General features: G+C 40.2%; 1 protein-coding gene across 3 annotated transcripts in view; it reads right to left on the minus strand.

Annotated features, from left to right (window-relative positions):
• The window catches only part of GNG2 (G protein subunit gamma 2), a 114243-nt gene that overhangs the window by 76267 nt on the left and 21011 nt on the right, over positions 1-16965 (minus strand). The window contains exon 3 of one of the 3 annotated variants that reach the window (XR_008556098.1): positions 10976-12139. The exons of the other annotated variants lie outside the window; for them this stretch is intronic. The gene's annotated coding sequence lies outside the window, so the exon portion shown is untranslated. Of the gene's footprint in view, positions 1-10975; positions 12140-16965 lie in introns of those variants that run through there. 3 annotated transcript variants of the gene reach the window in all.

A 16965-nucleotide genomic window follows, 5' to 3' on the forward strand; every position in this document is an offset into this window, starting at 1 on the left:
TTTTGTTATTTACAAAAGGAATTTCGTAACATAGAAAACAAAATTGAAATTCAGAGAACATTATTGACAAGTGAAAATAAAAATTCAGAGAGTATTTTTGACAAGTGGAGTAATAGGAATACTTTTACACTGCTAATGAAGAGTAAATTGCTGTAACCACTTTAAAATAACTTGGCATTACCAAATAAAGTTGAACAATGCATATTCAATGACCTTGCAACTGAACTCCCAAGTATATATCTTAGAAAAACTCCTGGATGAGGAATAGAAGACATATACACCACTACCAGAGCAGCATTTTCATGATATACAAAAGCTGCATGCAACCACAATGCCACAAATGGACAGAATGGGTAAAGTGTGGTATATTTCACACAGTGGAAGAATAATACTGATGTAATGATTAATACTAGATAATGGTAAAAATGAGGGACCAATAACTACACATATCCATCTGGATGAATCTCAAAACATAATGTTAGGTAAAAATTCAAACCAGAGAAAAAGCATTATTCCATTTCAAAAACAGCCACATTGAGCAATATAAGAAAAAGTAGGAGAATGAAAAATTAAAAATCTCCTTTCTAGGAAGGAGAAGAAAGGAAGAAGGGTTAGGGGAAGGCAAACAGAAGTTTTTAAAAGTGATACTGATCATTGTTTCTATGAGACTGTTTTTGATTTGTTTGCTTGTTTTGTCTTTAGATTTCACACATAAGTGAAACCATACAGTATTTTCTTTCTCTGACTTATTTCAGTTAGCATGATACCTTCTAGAGCCACCCATGTTGTCGCAAATGGCAAGATTTCATTCTTTTTTATTGCTGTGTAATATTCCACTGTATATACATACAAATATCCTATATCTTCTTTATTCATTCATGAATTGGGTGATAGGGGAAGGGGAACATAGTCAATAATACTGTGATAAGCTCACATGGTTTCAGATGATTGCTAGAATCAGTGGGATGATTACAGTGTAAGGTACAAAAATGTTGAATCACTATATTGTACACCTGAAACTAATATAACCAAAATAGGATTTTATATCAACTACTAGAGGCCCGGTGCACGAAATTCGTGCACGGAGGGGGGTTGTCCCTCAGCCCAGCCTGTACCCTCTCCAATCTGGGACCCCTTGAGGGATGTCCGACTGCCCGTTTAGGCCCGATCCCAGGGATCGGGCCTAAACGGGCAGTCGGACATCCCTCTCACAATCCAGGACTGCTGGCTCCCAACTGCTTGCCTGCCTGCCTTCCTGATTGCCCCTAACTGCTTCTGCCTGCCAGCCTGATCACCCCATAACCACTCCGCTGCCAGTCTGTTTGCCCCCAACTTCCCTCCTCGGCCAGCCTGGTCACCCCTAACTGCCCTCTCCTGCAGGGTTGATCACCTCCAACTGCCCTCCCTTGCAGGCTTGGTCCCTCTCAACTGCCCTCCCTTGCAGGTCAGGTGCCTCCCAACTGCCCTCTCCTGCTGGCCATCTTGTGGTGGCCATCTTGTGTCCACATGGGGGCAGGATCTTTGACCACATGGGGGCAGCTATATTGTGTGTTGCAGTGATGATCAATCTGCATAGTTCTCTTTTATTAGATAGGATAGAGGTCTGGTGCATGGGTGGGGGCCAGCTGGTTTGCCCTGAAGGGTGTCCCGGATCAGGGTGGGGTACCCTTGGGGCGTGGGTCGGCCTGAGCGAGGGGCCTGTGGTGGTTTGCAGGTGGGCCACGCCCCCTGGCAACGCAAGTGGAGGCCCTGGTATCTGGAATTTATTTTCCTTCTACAATTGAAACTTTGTAGCCTGGAGCAGAGCCAAGCCTGGGGCTCCCTCCCAGGCCCGCAGGCATTTGTGTTGGGGTTATAATTGAAACTTTGTTGCCTTAAGCGGGTGGGCCTGGCCAGGGTGTGTGGAAAGCTTTGCTTCCCCTGTTGCCGGCGGCAACCCTGGCCTGCTCTCTCAAGCTCCATTCTGCCGCCATTTGTTTGAATTTGTTTACCTTCTATAATTGAAACTTTGTAGCTTGAGTGGAGGCTTAGACCTGCAACGGCTGGCAGAAAGCTTGGCTTCCTCTGTTACCTAGGAAACCTTGCTCTCTGTGGCTGTAGCCATCTTGGTTTGGGTTAATTTGCATACTCGCTCTGATTGGATGGTGGGCGTGGCTTGTGGATGTGTCAGAGGTATGGTCAATTTGCATATTTGTCTATTATTATATAGGATATTAAACAAAAAATTTAATTAAAAACAATTTTTAAGTAATACTGATCGATAAAACTGGGGGTAAAAAACAAGGAATATATGTGTGTTTGTTTAATTAATAGTCTTTAAGTGTGTGTACATGAATGTATGTATAGCAAATTTTACACATGCACATATGCACACGCACATACACAGAAAGAATGTAGGTCAATGTTGACTTGTGCCTACAAAGCCCATCCTATTACAGGAGAAGCCCCTTAACCATCTTCCAGATATACTCTGCATTGTAGATGCTTGACATATAAATGAATAGATGTACTTCTAGAGGAATACTCAAAGGAACATCCCTCGGAGCCATGTTCTTCCAGGGCCGGGATAAAACAGAAAGTTCTGTAATGCATTTTTATAGTGCACCAGGAGCTGTAGACAACATAACAGAAAACCCAAGATAAACACACATACCGACATAAAAATTGTCAAGTCACCTTGGCAAAAATCAAAGGTAATATTTCTGAGTAGCATTACATAGAGTTTGCTCTCACTCTAGGTTAATACCTTTTATTCACTTTATGATTTCAACTAAAGGACACCCAAACTCAAACTCTGGCTAGTAAGATTTTCAAGAGCAGGGCAAGGGGCGGGGAAGGAGAGCAGCCTTTTCCCAATGACAAAACCTGAGCCCCAGGAAACATGGATTTCTTGGGAATAGACCAGGTGGAGCTCCATTTCCAGATATGACAAGGCGGGTCCTGATTCAGCAGCTAGGAGCATTCTGAACAGGGCCGTGTTTCACCAGTTGAAGGAAGACATTAGAAAGGGAGGAAGTCTATCCTTGTTCCCACCCCCCCACAGCTGTGTGAAACCACTACTAATCCGGAGCTGCTGGCTTCTTTTCCTTTCCAAGGATTATTTTGAGTATCTGAACTTCTGTACTTAACTCTACTGCTGCTAGGATTTAGTAAATAATCTGATTTAGCTAAGATGCTTTACTGACAGGATATCCTGTATCTAGTTGAACTAACTAAAGCTGGAGGAAGGGGCGATTAGATAATCTGAATACGTGTTATTTTTAAAAGGAAAGGAAAAGACAAAAAGTCAAGGTAGCTACAGGCCCTTTATCATCTCAAGTAAGTCAAAATAACATGATACTAAACTAGCTCCCAAAATACCACTCACTGCAGATGTGACTTTCGTACTTCCTAACGCTAGCAGGTTCCACTTTGTGCTCAAGACCTGGAAATGCAGGGGCAGCAAAGCAATGAGGTAAACAGCTGTAAGTTTTCCCTTTAGCAAACAAAAAGAGAGAAACTAAATTTACTGCTGCTCTTGAATATTTTTATCCAAGCCAAGTCTCACAGATTGCTTTTTTAAAAGTAATAGCCTTGTTGAAATAGAGTACGCACACTATAAAATTCACTCTTTTAAAGTATACAATTCAGGAATTTTTAGAATACTTACAGAGTTGTGGATCTATCACCACTTTCAAATTCCACAACATTTTCAAGAGAAAATCGTACTCATTAGCAGTCATTCCCCACCCCCCACTTCTCTACCCTCCAGCCCCCTATCCAGTATCCCCTGCAACCAGTAATCTACTTTCTGTCTCTATGGATTTGCCTACCTTGGACATTTCAAGAAATCAAATAATAATGTGGACTGTTGTGTGTGGTTTCTTTCATTAGGTATAATCTTTTCAAGGTTTGTCCACGTTGCAAACATGAGTCAGTATTTCAAGCATGAGTCAATATTTCATTTTTATGGCAAATAATATTTTATCATAGAGATTCACCATAATTTCATTCATTCATCGGGCGATGGGCATTTGAGGTGTGGCCTCCAGCTTGCTTGTTTATAGTAGAGAACAAAAGAAACCTAGGAAGCCTAAGCCAGAGATTAATAAACACAATTATTTTTATATCTGCATTTATACCCAATTCTTGTACATTGTGCTACTCCTGAAGGGTGTTAATGGAAATGTCAGCTCTGGTAACATGAAATATGTGAATTTTTTTCTCATACTATTAATAAGAAAAGAGGAAGAGAAACAGAATTAAGACATAATTGAGCAATTTATTCTAAAAGGTGAACAGATAGACAGATTGTGATACACCCATCCAACAGACCACTACCCAGTAATAAAAGAAATAAATTACATGTGCCTCCATGTAATTATGCTGAGCAAAGACAAGCCATTTTCTTCTAGAATTTTATAATACAATATATGACTGAATTTATATAAAATTCTAGAAAATGCAAATTTTTCTAAAGTGACAAAGCAGATCGGTTGCCCAAGGTGAGGTTGGGAAGGAGATCTGGTTATTGGACAAGAGGGAACTTGGATGGGTATGTTCATTATCTTGATTGTGGCAATAGTTTTATGGGTTTATGCATTCAAAATACATCAACTTTAAATATGTATCATTTACTGTATGTCAATAATATCTCATGTTAATTATAGCCCAATAAAGCTGTTAAGAAACATTACTTAAAAAGTGAGCATACCCCCTCCAAAAGTGCTTGACCAGTAATCTACTTTCTGTCTCTATGGATTTGCCTACCTTGGACATTTCAAGAAATCAAATAATAATGTGGACTGTTGTGTGTGGTTTCTTTCATTAGGTATAATCTTTTCAAGGTTTGTCCACGTTGCAAACATGAGTCAGAGGAATTTTTAGAATACTTACAGAGTTGTGTATCTATCACCACTTTCAAATTCTGTGTGACTACTGTGTGAAAACCACTGCCTTCATTTTGCATATAAGGTTTCAATTAATTTTATAACAAGTCAAAGTATTGTCATTTTGCACATGAGGAGACCTGAGATTGAGGTAGTTCAGTAATTCGCCAAGGTGGCTACAGTCCGTATTAAGCTGAGACCTCTTATTAACAACCAAATCCATGTTCTTTTCACTATACCACACTGCCTCTCACAGTTCCTATTTCAGACCCAACTCCTTTGTCTGAAATCCCTGGGTCTGAAGTCCCTGGGTCTGAAACCCCAGGATTTCCAAAGTCAGGGGATTTTCTGGGGCCATAGAATAGGTTCACAATTTAGGATGTGGCATTCCAAATTTGTTTTCTTTTGCCCGTCATCATATGCTGCCACAAATACCTCTCCAATTATGGCTATTTATTTGATTCAGTTGATTTAATCACCTTCAGCGGGTCAGAGTGGTTAATCTGGATTAGATCAAGGCAAGTTACCCTGGTCCATGGGTCAAAGGACTGACAATAGTTAATCTGAGATGAAAAGCAAGCTGGACAAAACCAAAAAGAAAACAAACAAACAAAAAAAAAACACACAAAAAAACTGGCCATTCAACCCACTAGCTGGGCATTGTACTCCTTTGGAACAATAGTCACTCCTTTGATTATAGGAGACCCAAGGATGTGGACTATTCAGAGTTGTATCTACTTTTTGCTGATCCTTTCACCAGGCTTGAACTTAAGCTGAAGCTGTCAGCTAATCTCTGAATAGGTCAAGCATGAGGGTGATTTCCCTCCTCCAGGTTATTTTTCATAAACAACTGAACTCCACCCAAATGCTACCATTGTATTGAGGCCCATTTGAACGTGAGCTATGATTTGGATTAAGTAAAATTAACTAAAAAGTGAAAGTTGGTTAAAACAATTTCTTTTTGCAAGAGAGTTAGATTTGGGGAAGGAAAGGGTGCCATTTCTTTCACGCAAGACTTTCATAATGAAGGTTAACTGTGCTGGATATTGTATGTTCCACTTGCCCTTCCAGATTCAGGCCCCATTCTGCTCCACCCAGTTCTACGCCCTAGGAGACTAAACAGTATGGACTCAGCAGCAGGCTACCTTGTTCCTTGTCTTCCCATTGGGTTTGGTCAATGGGAACACAAGCAAATGGGAAGGAGAGAGGAGAATCATTTCAGGGTAGTTGTTTTCTGGGATCCCTGCCTGAAGTGTCCTATAATCCAGCTCTCCCCTTTTCCTGGAGGCTGCAGCTCCACTCAGGAGGCCCTCTCCTCCCAGGCCTCGTCCCTTCAGGCCAGCTGGTGGTAAAGGAGCCCTAGAGACAAGCACTCACTTGCACTTCCCCTTTACTTTCCCCTTGTGTTTGTAAGCATTCTCTTTATTAAGCGCTGCTAAAATCAATCAATTTGAAGTTGCCAATTGTTTCCAATGCTGCTGACATTTTCTGAGGGCCATTCAGAAAATGAACTTACCCCAAGCCGTCAGTTGATATGAAAACACTGACATTTATGGGGTTCATGTCACACCCTGACAAAGATAAACAATGGTTAGGTAAAGTGTGGTCAAACAGCAGTGACTCAACCTTACTGCACTGGCCACTGTGTAGCTCGAAGGCATATTCACATGGATTTACAGGAACAGGAAAGGTAATGGATACGTCTCTCAGATTTAAAATGTAAGAGATGTGAAACATGTTCAGGTTGCTATGTCATGCTTCCTCATGCTTACAAATCGTATTTCCAAGGTGATCATATTTCAAACTTTCTCCATATGCTATTCTACTTAGATTGAGATTCTAAACCCACTTTGGGGGTTTCAATTACCAAATGTGAAGAAAGAGACGTTTGCTACAACAAAAACTGCCTAGTGGCAAATCTACGAGAAAGAACAGGTATCAGAGGTACTACCTGTTTTCCTTCACGGAGAGGTATTCATATGTAGTACAAATGCTATGAAAGTGACTGATGCTCCCTGTTCATGAATATACTATGATCTCAAGTAGGTTTTGATTTCTTAGAGCTTGTGTCAAAGATATAGAGCCTGGCTGTCATGGCTCAGTGGTTGAATATTGACCTATGAATCAGGAGGCCATGGTTTGATTCTGGTCAGGGCACATGCCCAGGTTGCAGGCTTGATCCCTGGTAGGGGGCATGCAGGAAGCAGCTGATCAATGATTCTCTCTCATCATTGATGTTTCTAGCTCTCTTTCCCTTTCCTTTCCTCTATGAAGCCAATAAAAAATATATTTTTAAAAAGATACAGGTCCTTTAATGAAAACAATGGATCTTGATCCCATCTAAGCTTAAAACAACTAACCTCCCATCCCCAGAATCACCCCAACTATATCATTCCCAAATGAAGTATAACTAGAATAGCTACTTTGTTTTATTTTCTTTGATGACTTTTCTCTGATGAAGCCAAATGTCATTTAGCATGAATATGTAATTTTAAGTAAAAAAGCTGAAATACTAAAATATTAATATGGTGCTTTGTTTATTTTTGTTTGGTGTGTATGTGTGTGTGTTTGCCTTAGATTAGGCCACAGACAGAAAAGAGAAATTCATTGAATTAACTTGAGTCAGCAAGGTAAGAGTCATGCTTGTATTCATTATGAGTATCTGTAAGAACTTAAGAGTATTTCAAAAGGAAATCTAGGGAATTCTGGCAGCTTCCATTTAATTCTGCATAGCACCAGATGGCTCTAACAAGGCTCTCCATATTTTCAAAATGAGTGTTAATTTCATTCTTTCAACTTTTCCTAACTCAATGGAACATATCAATGAATAATACTATCTTGTATTTATCCAGCATTTTACAATTTACAAAGTGCTCTCCTATTTATTATTTCAACTGCTCTTTACAATACAGCAGCCCCCTCCACCCCAATCCAGTTTTGCTTTCCACAGTTTCAGTTACTCCCAGTCAACTGCAATCTAAAAATATTAAATGGAAAATTCCAGAAGTAAACAATTCATAAATTTTAAATTGCATACTGTTCTGAGTAATATGATGAAATCTCATGCCAGCCAGCTCCATCCCACCCGGGACCTGAATCATTCCTTTGTTCAGAGTAGCCTCACTGTATACCTACCCACGCCTTAGTCACTTAGTAGCTGTCTCAGTTATCAGATCAGACTGTCATGGTATCACAGGGCTTGTGTTCAAGTAACCCGTACGGTAGCCTAGCTCAATGTCACAATGCCTATGTCATTTACCTCACTTCATCTCATCACACAGGCATAGTCTCACTTCATATCATCCCAAGAAGGGTTAGTATAAAGATATTCTGAGGGGGAGAACACATTCACATAACATTTATTACAGTATTCTGTTATAATTGTTCTATTTTATGATTAGTTATTGTTGTTAATCTCTTACTGTGCCTAATTCAAAAACTTTATCATATGTATAAGGAAAAATTGTGTATATAGTGTTCGGTACTATCCGAGGTTTCAGGCATCCACTGGGGGTCTTGGAATGTGTCCCCTGTGGATAAGTGGGGACTACTGTAGTTCAGAGGTAGTCAGGGCAAATATTATAAACCCGCCCCCTCCCCCCCGCCCATTTTACAGACAAGGAAACAAAGGCCTGGAGATATTAGTCAAGACTCTTTTAGTTGCAACTTAAATTAGCTTAAGCAAAAATATGGAAATGTATTGGCTCACATCAACTGGATTCATGGACTCTGTTACTATGTTCTCTGCTTTTATCTATCTGTCTTTCTGTCTCTCTTCCCCTCTGCGCATTGGATTTCATTCTCCCAACAGACTGAAACATGGCCTTACGTGCTTCTTACTGTCTTGGAACCTCTCTTCCCTCAACTTGAGTTGGAAAATTCCAGCGGAAGAACCTATTGTCTACCCTTTGAACCAGCTCCTGTGGTCGGGGCTTCCCCGGCCTGGGTCAAGTCCCCGCCCCTGTGGCCAGTATTACCCAAACAAACAAACAAAACAGGAATAGACACAGCCGGTGAGGAAGTTGTGGGGAGAGAGCCAGCCACCCTAATTTGCATGTATTCATTAAACAATCTGCCCAGGGGACAGAATCAGAACCACTGCATAAGCGATCTTTGGACTGCAAGCCCAGCGTGGTTCCCCTTTACTTCGCAGCTGGTCACTGCTGGAGCCACAGCGTGTTCCTGCGCCTGGCGCTTCCCGCAGTTACCAGCGTGGATTGCGGGAGTACAACCTGGAAAAGGCTCATGTTCTAGTCCTGAGCCTGTCACTCTTCAGCTGTGCTTGTGGGCAAGCTACTTAACCTCCTGGAACCACAGCTTCCTCCTCCGTGAAGTCAAGTAAACAGTTGCTGCGTCACAGGGTCATCAAAAGGATAAAGGCAGATAATGTGCTCCGGATGCCTTGGAAAATCATAAAGCACGACCTTAAGGTTTATTCCTTAAGTTCTGCATGCAAATTCTAGGGAGACCAACATTCCACATTGCCATTCTGCAGTTACGGCTCTCTCTACCACCAGCCCTCTGAAAGCATCATGTTGGTTCTGACATTTTTACTTTTTCAGTTTTAAAAGACACATTTCCAAAAGAAGTCTCCCGGAGAGTTTCAAATTAAAAGATGTCGTTCAGAAGAGAAGCTCAGGAACAGATGGTTTATTTAAAAAATATATATTTTTTTTTATTGATTTTTTACAGAGAGGAAGGGAGAGGGATAGAGAGTTAGAAACATTGATGGGAGAGAAACATCAATCAGCTGCCTCTTGCACACCTCCTAACTGGGGATGTGCCCGCAACCAAGGTACATGCCCTTGACCGGAATGGAACCCGGGACCTTTCAGTCCGCAGGCCGATGCTCTATCCACTGAGCAAAAACAGTTAGGGCAGGGACAGATGGTTTAATGGCCTTTATCATAGTCACTTTTCCAATACGGATTAACCAGGAGATAAAAAATTTCTGAAACACATAAAAAACCATTAACAGTGGTTACCTCTAGGGAGTGGGGCTAGAAGTTGGTGTTTGGAAAGAAACTTCTGGTTTCCATTTATTCCCATGTCTAATACCTGAATTTTTAAAATCTTACACATAAATTCATAATAAACAATTAAAAGCATGGTTATCAGAGAAAATAATAGTACATACCCAGTATAGTGTCTAACATCAAAAACTTTCAATACATTCTTGTTTGTTGATCATACTGGGTATTTCTAGTTACTACCTATCCAGCAAAGAAAAATCAACTTCACTAGAATAAAAGCCAGCTTTCATCTCTGTGAATGTGTGTTTTCCATTAATTATTTTGTTAGGAATGCTCATTACCACCTGCTGAGCGTGATGGTTTTAAATTCTTACACCTTCACACACTAACAATAAAACCTCCTTTCTTAATTCCCGATTATAAAGCACGGTGCATGTGGCTGCCTCACAGCTCTTGCCACTGTTCTTGGAAGCTCACTTCCCTGCAAATAGTAGAGGATGCTGGGCTTCTAGGATCCATGCTATTTTATATCTGGGGGTTTGCATGATATTTTCTACGAAATTAAAGGTTATATAGCAGCATAGGCCAAAGCCAAAGGACAGATTTAAATAGTATTTTTTCAAAATGACGCAATGGCTATGAAGTTTGGATGCTAAGCACTGGCTAAGTGCTATACTGGTTGCCTAGTTACATCTCTGTAGAAAGGTCAAAATTGTTGTCTCTGAATCTAGAAGGAATAAAAAACCTTAACGTTTCATCATTAAACCAAAGATTGTATGTAGAAACCCAGTAGAGTCATCCCTTAAGAGAATTGCCATCAGACTTTGATCAGGTGACAGCCCTGGAGTCTATCTAAGGAGATATTTTCCTAAAAACATTTCTTTATATGAAATTTGTTTTCATGCTCACATTTCGTTAAAGTTACCACATCTTTCCATGTTATCATATTCAATTGTGATCTGCTACTATAGGATATTAAAAAACTTTCCAGCTTCAATGACAAAATCTCTATCCCAAGAGAGGTGGAAGAAAGTCCACTGTTTTAAATTGTTTTACTTAAAAAACAAAATTTTCTTCCAAAATTTTAAGATAAGGAGAAACAGTCTCTTCAAAAAAAATCCCTTGAAGTTCAATTTATATTTTTTAATTGGAAAATTCACATAGTATTTACCATCTTAAAGTGTACAATTCAAAGGCATTTAGTACATTCACAAAGCTGTTTTCAGACCTTCCATCTAGTTTCCAGACCTTTCTACTGTCCCAAAGAAACCCTGTACCTGGAGTAGTCATTTGGATCTCATTTATACTTACTCTCTAATTTCTCTTCAGAAAAGAATAAAAAATTCAGTTTAAATGACAACATCATGATTTGACCTGCTTTCATTTCTGCTACAACTTGTTTGATTCACAAAAACAAAGCAGAAGTTCAAAGATGAAATGAGGCTGGTCTTAAAATAAAATCATGATTGGGAGTCCTACAAGTAAAGAACCCCCAAAAAAGATTGAGGAGAATAAGAAAATAATTCACAATTCTATCCAATACCTACCCTTGTCAGAAACCCAGATCCTACCCTGTTAGTGCTCAATCTTTTTGTGGACTAAAAAAAAAAAAAGGATGAAAAATTGAAAGAGAATCCTTTGTACCTATCAACTAGGACAGTTTGGAAGATAGGGGACAAATACATACATACATACATACATACATATATATATACATACACAAATCACCATCAACTCTAAAAGTCAAATGTCTATTCTGGAAAGAGCTAATTTATTGCTTTCAGGTACACTTACAGTCCTCTGCTTAGTGCCCATGGCTTAGAGAGCAAAAATCTCTATGGAGGCCATAGAAATGTAAGGGATGAGGGCCTCGGACCTTTAGTATTCCTGTTTTCTCAGGCTGACTTTGCTATGGATACAGCCACTTACATCACTAAGTCGTTTATGCTCTACAACTGGAAGGTCAGAAAGCACCAAGTTCTTGGTGCTGGATAAGACTCCAAGGCATTATCCATTCCAATCCTTTCCCCTGGGAGATTCAAGTTAAACTTCCTAATATTTGTCTATTCCTGAATGAATAGTCTATGCTGTCTCTTGTGGAGGCGGGGAAGGGGAGTTCTACAAAAGGCAGAATTTGAAGTAAGAGAGCTTTATGATGCTTTGGGAATCTTGGATCGTATAATTTCCATACGTGCTGACTTGCTGAGAAAGATTCAATGAGGTCCAGTGGTCACCTCAATAACGAAGTCATCAAAGCTGTGATCATCAGAGACATCGTGCAGGAGTTTGCTGGTGACACTGGAGAATGGCAAGGGCAGGCTATGACATATAATATTTCAAAAATGGTGCTTGTTCTTAGCTGTGAATCTTAGTTGTTTTTTTTTTAAGGTTGATATGGGCAAACACATATATGTGGATACAGATTTTCCAAGAGTTAGATTCACCCTTATTGTCAACCCAAACCTTGAGGGTTGTTGTCATTGTTTAATTCAATCAACATTTCTATTTTAATTCATCAACATGACAGCCATTTTCCACCAGAGCCATGTGTTAGACATCTGGGTTGACCAACTGTTCCGATCTGTCCCGAGATTCTCTTAGTTTCAGCACTGCAGGTCCCATGTGCAGGGAACACCTCAGTTCAACAAACAAGGGTGGTGTGTTACTCTACCTCGAGCCCTAGCTTTGGCCTTCAGATCTGCATTGCTGAAGGGTCTAGAAATGAATAGAAAGGGGATTGCTACAAAATAGGTGAAAAAAAATTTAAATCTCCATAAAAAAAACTCTGACCACATTCTATTCCAGAGATGGTTTTCAAAAAATTTTAACCCAGAGATTCATTTCATTCACTAGGTTAAGAAATGCTTTCTTACTTTGTTGGGGATGACCTACCTAATATATGGAGGAAATGAAACCATCCCTAGAAATTAGTAAATACTGCTATAGTGAGGTTCTGAAATAGTATGTTATTTTTTCCTTCAATTTTCACATTTTAGAGCCTAATAAATAAAGTATAAGATGGCATGCAGACATAACAGCATAATATAAAAATCTCACATTTCTTTGCTGCTATTCAAAGACCTTGGAACCTGCACACTGTAGGTAAACTTTTCCGAGTTGGAAAAGTGCCAAAAGCAGCACTCTCCAGAGGCCACACCGAGAGTACCAGAAAGCCTGGCCAAGAATGGAGCCCTTGGACTTCAACCTGTCCCCTTGACCCCAGGCCAAACACTCCAAGAAAACCAAAAGCCTTCAGTGCCTCTATCTAGAAAACAGAATTTGCAGAATCAAGACAAGGACCTGCTTCATCAATTTAGGAAACTTAAGGCTTCTCAACCCAAACAATAAAATGTTGGATCATCTTATCTCTGCTCCCTGAGGCATTTCTACCTTCTAAAGAGATTAGAACAATTAATTACTTTGGAGTAGGCAGAATAATAGCCCCCAAATAAGAACATGTCCTAATCCCTCAAACCCATCCATATGTAACCTTACGTGGATAAAGGGACTTTGAAGATGTGATTAATGAAGGACACTGAGAAGGGGAGATTATCCTAGATGATCCAGGTGTTCCAAATCTTATAACATGGGTCTTTAAAATAAAATAAATAACTTTTCTGGCTGAGTTCAGAATTAGATGTAATTATGGTAGAAAGACACAGAGATGCAATGTTGTTGCCTTTAAAGATGGGGGAAATCAGACCCTAGAAGCCATAAAAGTCAAAGAAATGAATTCTTCCAGAAAGGGACTCGGCTCTATTGACACTTTGCTTTTAGCCCAGTGAGATCCCTGCACAACCGAACCTGCAGAACTGTAAAATAATAAAATGGTCTCGTTTTATACCAGTGTGTGACAATTTGTTACAGTAGCGACAGGAAATAAAAATATTCTTCATCACTGCTGCTATTTAATTTGCATGATGCCTTAGTAGTATTTTGCTTTAAACCCCAATATTTGACTGTTGCTTACCTAGTGTTTCATTTTTGCTTCTCTGCATAGACTTAAAAAATAGATTTTAGTACTGGAGCAAATATGCTCACGATCCCTACAACAGTACAAAACACCACTTCCTTTTACACGTCTACTTTATTTAGTTTCTTCCTTTAGTTTGTTAGCAGAGACCACTTACATAAGGAACCACTTAGCATAACTGAAACCAATAATTTTGCAAGGAGCAAAAATGCTTCTAGGTGAGAGTAGAAATTCTGCTTGGATTGATTTAAGCTATTTAAAAACATGTATTAGCCTGGAAGAAATCAACCTGAATATTAGAAAAAGAATATCAAATACTTATATAACAGTCTTCATTATTAGTAATATTTGGTAGAATATAGGGACAATTCAACCCTCACCTGTAAGATATTAAATACTGAACTCCAAAAGAACCTCCTTATGGAGTAGCAAAAGCTATACATGGTCTTAACCAGAGATTCTCAGTCCTGGCTGCACATTAAAACACCTGGGAAGCTTTTAGAAACTGTAGCTTTCCAGGCCCCTGCCCCCAGGATTCTGATTCGCCTGGTCTGGGGAGGGTCTGCATGTGAACTCTGAAACTCTTCCCTGGAGATTCTGATGTGCAACCAGGACTGGGAACCATTGCTCAGTACCCACCTATGAGCAGCCTCCTGGACATAGCTACCTGGACGTGGCCACTCCATGGATTTGAAGCCTCTTCCTGTATTTGTAGCCCAGTTATCATACACAACCCATATCATCTCCCAAAAGGGAGATCTGGCAGTTACTCCACATGTCTTCCTTCCTTTACTTCTCATCCTTAATCAGTAATTCCATCAGTTCTCCCATATCAGCCCTTTATTTCCAAACCCAAGATCTACTGGCCTCCCTTCCATTAGTCTCTCTCCACAGCTTTATACGTTACTCTGCAGCCTAAGGAATTATCCTTAAAAAGAATTATGTGCCCTTCTCTGTCTTCCCACTCAAACTATTGAGCTTGGCCTTAGAGTCCCCAAACTTCATCGGCCTGCTTCTCAAGCCACATCTCTGTAGTAGGCCACTTCCCAACCATGACGAGGCCATTGTAAACTTCTAAAGGTTCCACTGTGCTCTTTGGGGACTTGGTGTACTTTCATGTGATTCCTTATTCCCAGAATTCCTTTCTATAACTTTTCTAATGGATGGCACTTCATGTCCTAGCTCAAATAAATGCTTTTTTGTCCATCAAGCCTCTCACCAAACTCCTCACCACATTAGTCCTCTCCTCTCTCACCCAGAGCACTCTGCTCAGAGACTTCCTATTTGCAAGCTTCTCTCTCTCATGAGACTGAGCAACTCTGGGGCAAGGCCTGTGTGTTTTTCATCTTCATGCTCCCAGCATCTGCCATTCACTCATATGTTCATTCATTGAACAACTATATTAAATATACACTGAGTGGCCCGATTATTATGATCTCTAAATGCATAATAATCTGGCCACTCAGTGTATATCTTATATAATAAAAGGCAAATATGCAAATTGTCCCCTCGACCAGAAGTTCAGTCAGCAGGCAGGCTGGCCAACCGCCCATGTCCCCTCCCCCTGGCCAAGCTGGCTGGACCCCCACCCATGCACCAGGTCTCTAATATATATTACCCTACCTAATAAAATAGTAATATGCAAATTGACCATACCTTTGCTATGCCCAAGCCACACCCACCAGCAAAAACACGCCCACCAGCCAATCAGGGTGGGTATGCAAATTACCCAACAAAGATGGCAGTTAATTTGCATACGCTGAGGGAGGGAGGGAGGAGTGAAGACTGAAGACAACTTAGAAGGAAGAGGGAGGAAAAGCGGAAAGCAAGGTGGCTGCCAGAGGGAAAGCCTGGGCGGGGCGGAGCGGGGCAGGCGGCAGGGGTGCGTGGGTGCAGGTGCGGCGGCCACAACGGCAGTGGCAGCGGCAGTGCACACGGCCACAGTGGCCACTTGCAGGATTCTTCCTGCAAATTGGCTACTAGTAATATATAACACACACACACACACACACACACTGAGTGGCCAGATTATTATGTGTTCAGTGATCATAATAATCTGGCCACTCAGTGTATAACAAGTGCCAGACCCCTTGCTAGATACTAAAGGCAAAATGCTTTCTCAGAGCTTATATTCTTGAAAGGGAGGCAGGTAACTGAACAAATATTTATGTTAAAATACGAAGGTACATGAGACAGTTGGGAAAAGTGTTTTGTGTTTTTAAGTTTCCAGTATATTTAGAAGTGAAAAAAGTGTCAAAATAGGTTTTAAAAATTGTGGCACATTTTAAATGTTTACATTTAACAATTAAAGTTATATGATGAGTGTCATCTTTTAATTTTGTCAGAGTATCTCCGAAAGATAACCTCATTTGGAGATGTCAGAAGTCCAAATTTGAGGACTTCATAAATGTGAGGTGGGGAAAATTGGCTCTCTTATTCTAAGAAGGTTCTGACACTAGTAAATAATAAATACTTGCTGAAAGAATAAATGGATGAATGACTAGCTCCAGTAAACTAAGTCAGGTTATAAGTAGGTTTTATTTCTTATTAGTATTTTACTGTAGCCACTAAATAATTATGTCAATAAATATTAAAGATTCAACAACCAAATTCAAGCCACTGTCATATAATCCAATGGGAAAAGAAGAGAAGTGGATGGGGGTATAAATAAAATTATACTGACTGTGAGTTTATAATTGATAAAATTAAATGAATAGGGCTATGGACGGCCATTATATTATTCTCTTGATTTGGGTATGTGCTTGCAATTTTTCATAATAAAGTGAAATTTAAAAAGAGAGGATGGCAATCCAAGTCACTGACTAGAAGAAACTGTATATATTGGTTGGGGAGAACACATACATTATCACCCCCTCTCAGCAATATGGAGACCCAAAGATGACAATGGCTTTAGCTAGTTTCAAAGCCAAGTCAGCTTCTTCAAGGAGAAACCCACCAGCATTAAACTGCCCTTTTAATGTAGTTATTGTTGTTGCTTCTGGAAATGTCCTTACAATGTCTACACCAATCTGTTAAGGACAGGGCTCACCCCTCTCTGAGCTAATAATCTCTGATCTACCGAACATCTCTCTTTCCCAGGGCATGTTCTCAACGGCTGCAACCACGTCGTCGTCGTGTTTTAGTGCCACAG

Source organism: Eptesicus fuscus, chromosome 5, assembly GCF_027574615.1.
Source record: "Eptesicus fuscus isolate TK198812 chromosome 5, DD_ASM_mEF_20220401, whole genome shotgun sequence".
NCBI lineage: Eukaryota > Metazoa > Chordata > Mammalia > Chiroptera > Vespertilionidae > Eptesicus > Eptesicus fuscus.